Here is a 12,017-nt window from a genome sequence, read left to right as displayed (position 1 = left end):
CTTTCAGAGCACATATTTGAAAGACAGAAGGCTTGGTAACCTAATTTCTCTAAATCACAGGCTCCTGTGTTTGCCTGATGCTTGTTTTATAATAATTATTATTTTCTCTTCTGTTTTGCTGGCAAATGATATGTGAATCCCTAACACCAAAGGTCAGTACAAGTCCTCAGAGCAGGATATCTCATCCAATCTTTTCATCCCCCAACTATTCCCCTTCCAAATCCTACTGGGATTTACAGTAGGAGGGCAACCCAGGACATACCATGGAATTATATTCTTATTTTTCATGCAGATTTACCTGGGAGAAATGTTTACACAAAGGTAAAGAGATGTCAGGTCTGCTTTTTCCTGTGACCTTGAAGGAGAAGATGGCAGGTGAGAAAGAAGACTTTGGTTCAGGATTCCTATCCCTTACATTTTATCTTCTAATTTGGCTCTGAAAAGCCCATGGAAAGACCAGATTCTTCTCTACCACCTGTTACAGAAGAGCACTTTGTCACTTCCACACCTGATATCAGTTAGTCTCACTTGCATGCAGAGATTCTCCGATAGGGTTCACCAAAGGCAAAGGCTGGACTCAGAACATGAGCACAGAAGTGTTGAGGATGAGGACAGCATGAGAAGGTGATTCTATTCTATTCTTTTGAGTAATCTAGGTGTGCCCTGCATTTCCAGTGATTCTCCAAGAAAACTCATCTTTTCCAAAGGTGATAAAGAAAAACTACAGAAAGTCACAAATCCAGATGTCTAATCCCAAAGATAACTAAATGTTATTTTTATAAAATCCATATCCTTGTTGGCAGCAAATAATTATACTACAAGGGTAGAAGTGAAAGCATAATCTATAGAAAAGTATCTTTTCTCCTTTAAATAACTTTCATTTCACAACACCCCTGGAAGATAATTACTTCACCCAGTAGAGCACAGTACAAAGATATTTCCAGGCTAACAGTGGTTAAACACAAACAGGGACAAAAGCAGTAGAGCTGCTTTAGTGAGACCCTGACACTCAACCCAGCCTGGTGCTGCTATCCGGACACAGATCGTGGCCTGAATCCTACATCAATTCCACATAGCAAGTTTGCAGACAAACTTGTCCCAAGACAACTGCTGTATTTGTACTTGTAAGCTGCAGCCCAGATGAGCATGTGAATCTATTTCAGCTTTCTGCAAAGCCTGAACTACTCCCTTCAAGTTTATCTTTTTAATTTCTGATTCTCAGTGCAATAAACCTCCACCATTCAGTGATCCAGGGACAAAGAGAAGGGACAAAGAAACCCAACCCAAATTCAAAAGAGCCATTGTTTACATTTTCCACTAACATATCTTTCCCAAAATTCTTCCCATTTTTTCAAAAAGCAACCACCTCTACATCTTCATGGAGCTTTTACATATGCGTGCTTTTCACAAACTGACCTTCTACACAGCTCCCATCATCTGCAAACTGGATGGACCTGACAGACAAATGTGCATGGCTTTCATTTCCTCATTTGTCAGAGCCAAGTTTCTAAACGCCTCTAAAAGCATCTCAGAGAATATCTGCCTTGGCATCACTGCAATATTTATGGTTATTTAGTTAGCAGATATAGAATATAATGTAAAAAATACATTTCACTGCTGTTATCTGGGTGAGTCATTTCCTTTTGTTTCCTTCTTCCTGCCTTGAAAGTGTATTTGTGTGAGCATATAACAAGTGAAGACAAAGAAGATTAAAATTCTTCAAGGCAAGAGGAACAATTCATGCACAGGGATATCAGAGGCAGAGAAACTTCTAACAGAAATGTCCATGAAATCCCAGCTGTAGCATGGCTACAGGAGCAATCATTTGATTTGCTCTTTTGCTTTTTTCTCCATCCATGGACAGCTCACCTGCTCTCTGTTGGGATGAAAAGGAGTCAGCACTAAGTCAGAAAGGACCATGTCTCCAAATAGAAATCCTTAAACTTAAGGCATGTGTTTTTTAAACAAATTACCAAGATCAGTAATTGGAATGTAGGGTCTCCACACAAAAACTCACTCTTTTCTGAATGCATGTGAAGAACAGCTCAGAGCCAGAAGCTGTGGGGTTGGGAATGGTGGCTGCAAACACCCAGTGGATGGAAAGCAGAGGTTATTGTACCTCACAATCTGAAGGCCTCTGCCCTCAGACTTGCATCTGAATTCCATCTCCTAGAGTTTTGCTTTTCTTGCACAAGCCCATCTTTCTACTTGGCAATATATTAATCATCCCATCTCTTCTAGAACAATGGCACATATACATCTAGCAGACTTCTTAAGAGAAATTCATGACCATTTCTGAAGGCTGAGAGATATTCACTTTTTAAATGTATTTCCATCTGCAATTGCTCCTCAATTCAATGGAGGTTTCATGCAGTACATTTTTCTACTTGCTGCTATGCACAGATGCCAGACAATTTGATGGAATAAGCTAAGGCAACTATTCCTTTGTACATAGGAAATATTTACCAGTTCTGTGGGTGAAATATGAGACCCAGTGAAGAAAACATCATAGTTTTATTCAGGGAGGGGAAAGCACTGTGCTCAGAGGAAACAGGGAAACTGCTGGTGTGAGAAAGCTGTGGGAAGCCCAGGCTTGAACAGAGTCCTCATGAAGGACTTACCTGCTACAGAAATCCCATATAACTCTGTACTGAGAGAATATGAATTTTCAGGGTGGAATGTGATTCCTAAGGGCTACATCTGATACCATGATAATTCTGTGATCCAGTATTAACCACATTTGTTGTATGGGTTGGAAAACACACAGAGAGGCATGAACACACACATTCAAAGGAGCACTCACTCACTGTTCTTTAAAATTTCACTTTGCTTAACCCAATTCTGTAATAAGAAATAATACTTTAGATATGCCTGTTGAGATTTCATTTATAAAGGGTGGGCAGCAAATCCAAAACCAGTGCTCTTTACACACCAAAGGGAAGGGGGAACCTCCTGGTGTTCAGGTAGCAGCACTGGTGAGTTCCAGCATCCACAATCAGGGGACAGTCCCAGTTCTTTTTGTTGAAAAGGCTGTTATAGGCCTTGTACCTTCTTGTTCCTGCATTTGTTTATTCACCATTCACAGGATGTTTTGCACAGGTTGCAAACATGCTCTTCTTTCTATAATTATGCCCTAAAAACCACCTTCCCTTGTTCCCAAGGTTTAATTTGTGTAGTGATCAGTAGCTAACCATTCCTGTGCAGCTCTGGAGCCTCAAGAATCTTCCTGTACCTCTACTACAGACTTGTCCTGCTCTCTTCCTGTGGGAACACCTTCTCTGTGGCTCTAACTTTTACAAGTTTTAATTTCCTTCAAAAAACCAGGACATGCCTGATCATATGTAGAAATTTATGGGATGGGCTTGCTTGACTCTCCTAAGCAGCAACTATACCATTGCCTGTAACAGCAAAAGGTTGAGCTCTTGTGGCTCCTTCCCTTGACATAAATAGCTATACACCATATGCCCCAAATAATAAATTTTACCTGTGGTTTCTGTAAAATTAAAATTTTTCCATGACATTTCTCTTTTGCCCTGATGAAGGCAGCAGCTGATCACTGCTCTGAGTGATCAGCTTTGTGTCAAAGATTGCTGTACCAGGATACATGTCTACCAGACTGTGGCTAAAAAAAACCTATGAAACTGGTATTGGGAACTGATGAAAATGTGCTGAAAAAGTTTGTTAAACTTCCTCTATTACATTTGCACATCCATTTGAATAAATAGCTAATGGCTAGTTAATGCTCCAGTAACTGAAAGAATAAAAAGCCCATCTTTAAATGCTCTTTGGAGAAGAAATTATCTCAAGTCAGAGGAAGGTTTGAGGCAGTACTGTTAATGTCTTTTCTAGATCTCTAAAACATTTCATCAGCCTAATCCTATCAATGTGTCTCTGCTTCCACCATAAAACAGGAAAATAAATCAACATTTTCATTTTACATTTTCCCCTGAGGTCCAATGATTGCTGTCGCTGAACTGATGCAGTGGAGAAAAGCATTAGCAAAAATGATTCTGTGCTCTCAGCTTTATCTTTTATCCCTGAGAACAGAAGAATTTGCAAGTATTAATAGGACAGGCAGGTTGTGCATTGTAGCATAACACATGCAAATGAACACTGAAGATGCTGGGAGAGATGACGTGTTACCTTGGCAGCTTGTGTGTGATATTCAGGAATAACCTCAAAAGCCAAGACTTATCCTTTTTCTGACTCTCTTTTAACTGAAATTCATTGTTGTGAGAAGCCCACTTTCCCCTCTCTGGCTGACTCAGCATTTGGTCAGCTGAGATGGACTCTGCTGAATACTGAATTAACTTGCAATTTCAGTAAATGTGCATTTCCAGCCACTGGAAAAGAGTAAAAATAAAATCCAGGCTCATACCTTTATAAGAGAAGATGAGCATATTTAATGTGTGTGGTGGGCCTTACTGAAAATATTAGTTTTATTTCACCATTTCTCAGTGGAGAAATAAAGTATTCCTTGACACACTTTTGTAGTATAACTGGAGAACTATTGATGGAGGAAGTTACCCATCTCCCTGGTGGCATCTCACATTAGCCAGAGCCCACCTTTGGAGCTTCCAATTTCTTTCCACTCTCCATAGGAGGTCTGTAAGAAAACTGCACTCCCAAAATAGACACTCTAATTAAACTTCTGTTCATGAAATATAGGTCACTTCTTTTTCATTCACATATTATATTCCTAGAGAAAACTGCTCCACTCCAGAATCTTACACCATGTGATGTGTGAAACATTCACCTTTCCAGCTGTACTCCAATTCTCTGTCCTCCACCTGCACATGTCAGATGTGCCAAATGCTACAACTGAGCTGGATAATATGTCTGAGCCTAAAAGTTCCTGTGCTTCACTGTGGTATTGTGTCTTTATTCCAGCTCTGAGGCATTCTACAGCTCCCTTTTTTCCACAAAATGTTCAATAAATTTGGGCTTCAATTATTTCAAATACATGCACTCCTTAGAATTCGCTACTTAGGGTTTTATTTTCCTACTGCAAATACAATTTCATTTTGCAAAATACCTCATTATTAGCAATTTGTAGGGTGATTGCCTAGAGTTTTCAGTGGCTCCTTAACAAAAATAATAGCATAGAGTCATAAGATTTGCAAGAAGAGGCAATACCTTTATTAGACTGCCCACATATCTGCAAAAAAAGAAGCTTTTGGCATAACATCTCTTTGTCATATCTTGTCTTGCATCTCGATCAGACCTTCTGTTTCTGAACTATATACTTCTAAAGAAGTGAACAAAAAGCTTTCAGCAATTACTCTGCAAATGGATAGTAATGAGGCTGTTTGCAAAGGGAAATTGTGTTTCCAGCAGGAAATAAAAACCTGATATACTAAACTCGGAGCAGAGCTGTTCCTTCTAAATAAATGGAGGTCAAATTTATTGAGCAATGGTGCTGGTGACCTCATGGAGTGACCTTGGGCCTGAAAGCTTGTGCACTTCTTCCATCTGTGAGACAAATAAGAAATACTGCCTTTCTCAGACACTTGAAATGTCTTGTATCTTGGACTGTCACAGCTACAATATTACTACTACTAAATAATAGCATTGCGGTATAAGTAATTAAATCTATGTCAGTCCACCTGATTTGGGAGTGTCTTCATATCAAGTCAATTAGGAAATAACAGCCAGAGGGTCTATTTCATGGTTCGTTTGCTTCTGATCTCTAAGGGCAAACTATCTAACTAAATTATTCAGAGCTGTGTCTGGAAACACGTCTCTAATCCTTTAGTCCCCACAGAGGAGAGAATGTTTTAACCAACTTCCTTTAATATCTTAATAACTAAATCTATTCATATTTCCTTCAGGCTGACAAAGAAGGGCAAAAATATTATTAGGTATTTAACACTTCCTTAGACAGCTACAGTACAGTATTCAGTCTGGGGGTGGAATTAGCACATCATGAAACAGTGCCTCCAAAAAGAGAAACATTCATGCCCCTGTGATATAACCATGTCCTAGATTAAGTCCAAAAGTAAATTTTAGTAAAATTAAAACAGAGCTTCAATAACTTCCAGCTGCACCTTGGATGCACTGGAAAGAGAGGGGTAAAAGACACAGCACCAGTGCCCAGCTCTGAGGTTACATGGGAATGTCCCTCAGCCAAATGTTCAAATTGGACACAGGGCACCCATGACCCCTGAACTGGCAGAAAATCACGATCAAAAAATCAATCATGTTCTCTGAGAGAAACATTAATGTTCAGCATCTGACAGAGAACCCACCAGCCAACTCAAATTTTCCCTGGATCAAAACATTTCAGGAGGTACCAAAGGCCAGCCCAGAGCTCACAGTTCCAGCTCCTGAGCTATGCTGCCACCCCAAACAGTGGCCATAATTCTTCATAATGGGAATGGGTTCTCCTTGCTTCTGTATACAAAATAGGGAGCTGGCCTGAGGGGGGAGTTAGGCAGTTTGAAGTCATGGTTTAATTTCCTTTGTAATTGCAAGTTGATTGCTGGTTTCAATTACATTGCATGCATTTTGCCTCTTGTGACAACCATTTCCTTAAGTGGATAAACTTAAATTAAAAGAATGGTATCAACTGAAAGGCACTTCTATGTTGGAATCGCAGGAATTACTCATATTAATTATCAACTTAACAGACATTTAAAAAAAAAAGAAAAACACCTTGGATGATTTTTCCATACGTATTTGTTTTATTTAAAAGTTAAACTGAAAAACTGCAAGAAACATTCTTAATTTCAGGGGAGATTGTTTGTATTTTTAAGGAGAAATACAATGAGTGCAGAATTTTTACATGCTTTTAACTTCCATGTCTTGAAACCCAAACACTTTAAGATTAAATCCTTTTTTTAATTCCTTAAATTTCCTTAAAAGAAATAAGGGCAATTTCCTAGTTTTCTTAAAGAAGGTTTGTAACTTAGCGTCTACTTCATTCTCCCCACGTCCTAAAGACCACACTTATGCCCAAGAGCTGCACAAGCAAGAGGACAACACATACCTGGAAATGTAAAACATTGAGCTCGAGGCAAGCAATTCACAGGAAGGGTAGGCTGGGAGCTCTGTGCTCAGCCAGGCTGAGGATAATGAGGATAATGACAAGCTGAAGGAATTGTTCTCATTTTTCAGATCCTTCTTATTTTATTTTGCAAATGTTCCTGGTACCTGCTCTCAGGTTCTGCAGAGAGCTTGGACAGGCTGCACCCGTGGATGCTCCAGCTGGGAGCCTTTCTGCCCCAGACATTGGTGATATTCATCCCACTTGGCTCCAGATACATAAATAGTGGGTGTATTTCAGATAGTCACACTCCTGGTGGCCAACAGAAAAAGGACAGTTTGGCTGGGCTATTCTAGATATCACTCTAAAGTGAGCCCTAGAAATACTCAATACTCATTCTCTTTTGTAGGACACAAGTTTGGGGATAACTAACTCATCCACATCTATCCCTTGGCACATCTTTGCAACAAAAACATTTCTGTATCTGACTAGTGCAAAAGATGTGGGGGGTCTACAACTAGCTTCAAAACTCTCTACAGCAAGTGTCTATCCTAAACCATAGACCTGAATGGAAAGTCTGTAGACATAAATAGGAAAATTACATTTTTAGAGGACTAACCTGTCTCATTTGTCTCATTCATTTCTTAAATGAGAAGAAGCAATGCTTCCTGTGACCCAAACCCATCCAGAGACAGTAGTGCAGAGGTTAAAAGGGCTGGTCTCTGTGGAAACTGGTATTTTGTTAATTGTGGAGAGGTACAATCTAGTGACACTTCACTCTGATCTTTCCCCATACTAAATTCTAAATTGCCAAATTTCAGTGTGCCTTCTGTCAATCATGTATGAAACCAGCTGTGCTGTGCTGAAGCTGAAACAGGAGTGGGTGCATCAGGTCTCTGTTGCTTGGTCTAAATGTTCAGCCAAGCAGAAATAAGTCACTTTGACCTCAACAAGGCATATCAAGCTAAAAATAAAAGAGAATTAAAAGAAATGTACATTCTCAGGGTCTTTTCTGATACTTTTCAAGATAAGGCATCCTACACACAGATGAGCCTGTTGGACAAACACAACATGTCCTGTTATATTATTATCTAGGCTCTCCATGAAAGTGTTTTTAAAAGGCATTGCCCTCAATACGTAACAGGAAGAGTAGGGGGGATTAAAAAATAACTATATTTTTCTGTTACATAAAAAAATTTCTTATTTTTCAACCTTAAATCAGGAGTTTGGAGTTTTTGCAGCACCACCTAGTGAGACTAAGGAGGTTTTACTCAACTTTACAGAAACTCCAGCCTGCTCCCTCTTTACCATTTCTATTTAATCAGGATCTCGTCACAGTCTTTGGGGCCAACAAGCTGTGGAAGAAGGTACCTTCAGTGCACCCAACAGCCCATTTTACACCTCTTTCTGAACCAACTGAAATCTCCCAACTGCCAAGCTGAAAAGCTGCAGTGCTTTCATCAAGCCTTGCTATTGATGAATTACCTCCCAGCTAGTGAGCTGTGCCTCTGTGATCCGTGCCTTGTTCAGAAAGAATGCACTCTGCAAACAAAGAACAGATGCATGTTTCAGTGGACATGAAGAATGTTCTTGGATGTAGGGATATCTGTCGTCATTCCTGCCAGGAAGTGTTCCTGAGGATGTTTTCTACGGGACAGCATCTACGCACTCAAATCTGTGCCAGACACATGAGAGGCTCCACGCAAAATATCCTTCCTGGCCCAAAGATGCTGCTGACAAACAAAACCCATCTGATTCCAAGCCAGTTAAGATGACACACATCTTTCCTTAGGCTGCTCGGCCTCTTAAAAGATTTCCAGTGCCTAATTAGGATGAAAACTGATTTGTTTTTCCTCATCTATTCATTCCTTGTTAAAAAATCCTGGAGTGTTTTTCACTCAACTGAGGCATTGTGCAGAATTAGAAGTATTTAAATATATTTCTCATCTTGCCTCTTCAAATAAAGGTTTTGCCCAAAAATAAAATAAATCTCCCATCCAGAACTTTCTATCTGAAATTTTTCATGTCTCCAAGAGCTGTACATCACTGACACCAAAAATATTAAAGATTTCTAAATAAAAGCAACTCACCTGCTTCCAACAGCAGATAAGCACATTTTTGCAAGTTATATGAATGTTGGAAAAATTGATCCCACCTAGGGAGATGGAAACAAATTACATTATTCACTACATAAAATCTATGATGTTATTTTATATTCTTATCTGTATCTGCTACTAAAACAGTCATAAATCTGCAGTTATTCCTCTCTTATCTGAAGCTGAAGGAGTTTGTCCTCCACTTGCACAGTGGAATCCTCTCCTCCAGCAGGATTTCTCCAGGGAGCTGACAGAGTTGAGCTGCCTGCACTGGGGTTCCAAAGATTTCTGCCTTCTGCCCTCCTGCTCTTATAAATGCCACTGCTGCTTCACCTTCATTGCTGAAATGCTGCAAGCTGGAGCACAAAGCATCACTGCTTTAGGTCTTTTCTAATTATCCTTTCTTTTCCTTGATAACTTCTTCGACAAAATTCCTCTTGTATAAGTGCTTTACACAGGAGTAGCTCATTTCATGAAGTGCAAGGGAAGGAGAAGATTCAAAGGCTCAAAGGAGGCAAAGTTCATTTTGTCACTCAGCCTCTTAGCGAGCAGCTGATGAGATCCAGGGACTCTTGTCTGTCCTCTCCCAAGGGATGGATGTAAAAGAGCTGAGCTACAACTCTGAAATAGACCTGCCAGAAATACCTGCAATACAAATTGTAGGTTTCTCAGGTCTAAAAACTGAGATATACAAAAGAATTTGCAGAGTGACTTATGACAGCCTGACATCATCTCTGGGAAAACCAATTTGCAAAACCTGTAATTTTTACTCTAAAACATAAGATCCTGCCTTCTTGTGATAAACATCTTTCTTGCCTATAAACATCTTAATTTTATGATTATTATTGCATCATATTTTGTGAAAACATTGGTTTTTGGGAGTGTTTCTACAGGATCTAGAACATGTTGATAAATGATACGTTAAAATGCCTTAGTGGTTTTATTTGCAATCAGTGGGTATATTAATTGCTGCCACCCAGTGGGCTCATTTGTAGGCTTTGGCTCACCATACTATAATTTAATACATCATTGTTTGGTTAAATGATTTCATCCTTTCCATCTGAAAGTGGGTGATTTATTTTCCTCTATCAGCAGCCACTAAAAATGAACGTTTCAAGCTGCAAGCTTTGGTTAACTTAGAACATGTTGTCCTACAAAAATCTTTTGTTTCTTGTAGCGTGGGAACAGCCTTATGGAAGGCAATTATACTTGAGCTTCAAGCTAACTCTGTGTGAAATTACCTGCTTTGCCTTGTGAACCTACCTGCAAAATCTAAGGAAAATACTTTTCTCTATTTAAATGACAAATACTTTTCTCTATTTAAATGACAAATATTATCTCAGAACTTCTATAAGAAGTTGTTAAACATGTTATGGAGAGGGAATTCTTTCCTGAAAAGTGCTGGTGTTTCAGACCCTCAGGTAACTTGCACTGGGATGCTTGTGGCCTTGAAGCTATGCCCTTGACAGGAGATGTCAAAGAAGGAGTTTGCACTTTGTCTTCCTGACCTGCAGCCCCACTGGTGCCAGCAGCAGTCAGAGGCTCTCAGCCAGCTCAGGAGCTGGCCTGGATAACACTGAAGTGAATAAACTGGCTCTTAAAGCTGGGCTGCTGTGTTAACAGCTCCTACAATCTATATAAGTGTTATGAATAATGAAATAAGACACTGGCAATGACAGCACATTATTGAGGAGCTGTTAAGTGCTGCATTATGATTTCGTTTTAATGCTGCTCCTGGATGAGGGAACCTGCATGCCTGGGCATGAGGAGGAGGAGGGAGAGGAGGAAAGCTGCTTCATGTTCTTCTTGTTGACCTATATTTTTAATTTATCTACCTGTTTAATTTAGAGCATGTCACTTCCAGCAGAACTGGCCATTTGGGGGAGGATTATGTTGCTCTTAATTTTTGTGCTCTCAGAGGTCTTGTTGGACTACAGAGTGTTACAACTAGATGCCAACAGTGACCAAAAAAAAAGATAAACTTCTTAAAGATTCCTGGGCTATCCAGTCCTAATTTGTGCAGTACAAGGTAGACATGGAGCTCCTGGGGCAAGTCCAGCAGAGGGGTATAAAGATGATAAGGGTGCTGCAACATTTGTTTTATGGGGAAAGGCTGAGGCAGTTGGGCTTGTTCAGCCTTCAGAAGACACAGCTGAGAGGGGATCTCATCAGTGTGTGGGGGTATCTGAAGGGAGCTAGGCTCTTCTCAATGGCAATAAGACAGAGGCAAAGACAGAACTGAACACGTGAACATGAGAAGGAATTCCTTTTGTGTGCAGTGACTGAACACTGGCACAGGTTGCCTGAGAGGGTGTGGAGCCTCCCTCACCGAGATATCCCAGAGCTGTCTGGATGAATCCTGTGCCATGTGCTCTGGGAAGGCCCTCCTTGAGCAGGGGATTGGATCAGGGGCTGGTCCCTTCCTACCTGGATTATTCTGCAATTCCATGATTCTGAAATCCTGCAAACCAAGGCTGTCCACCACTGTGGCTGACACAGCTGAGGTGGGGAGGAGCAGGTGAGGGCAGGGATGAGAACAAGCAGAGTCTTGACTCAGAAGACTCAGAAGACTCAATTTGCAGGTGGCTGTAAATTATATTCCAACTTTGCCCTACAATAAGAAGAAATCTGGGAGGAAATGCCCTCCAAGTGCAGCACCTGAGGATGCTCAGATCACAATTTCAACCCTCCAGCTGGGGCTTCTGTGCCAACACCCAGTGTCCCTTTTACTGACCTTAGCCAGATTCCTGCAAAATAAGGTAATGCTCTGCAGGAATAAAGGTGAAAGAAGTTGGCCTCAGTGTTTTAAAGAAGCTAAATAAATCCACCAGAAGAAATCCAAAGTATCTGGAGATTGAAGTGGAGGAAGGTATTACACCCTTATACGATATTGCTCAAGCTCAAGCACAGTATAGACACAGAGGCAGGGAAAGAGA

The 12,017-nt window shown here is 40.3% G+C and overlaps 1 protein-coding gene across 4 annotated transcripts in view; it reads left to right on the top strand.

Moving 5' to 3' along the window:
• GRM3 (glutamate metabotropic receptor 3) overlaps nucleotides 1-12,017 on the top strand; it is a 105,393-nt gene that overhangs the window by 80,286 nt on the left and 13,090 nt on the right. The window lies entirely within an intron of this gene.

The sequence above is a fragment of the Melospiza georgiana genome, chromosome 4 (assembly GCF_028018845.1).
Source record: "Melospiza georgiana isolate bMelGeo1 chromosome 4, bMelGeo1.pri, whole genome shotgun sequence".
Lineage (NCBI taxonomy): Eukaryota > Metazoa > Chordata > Aves > Passeriformes > Passerellidae > Melospiza > Melospiza georgiana.
This window is presented reverse-complemented; position numbering and strand designations above follow the sequence as displayed.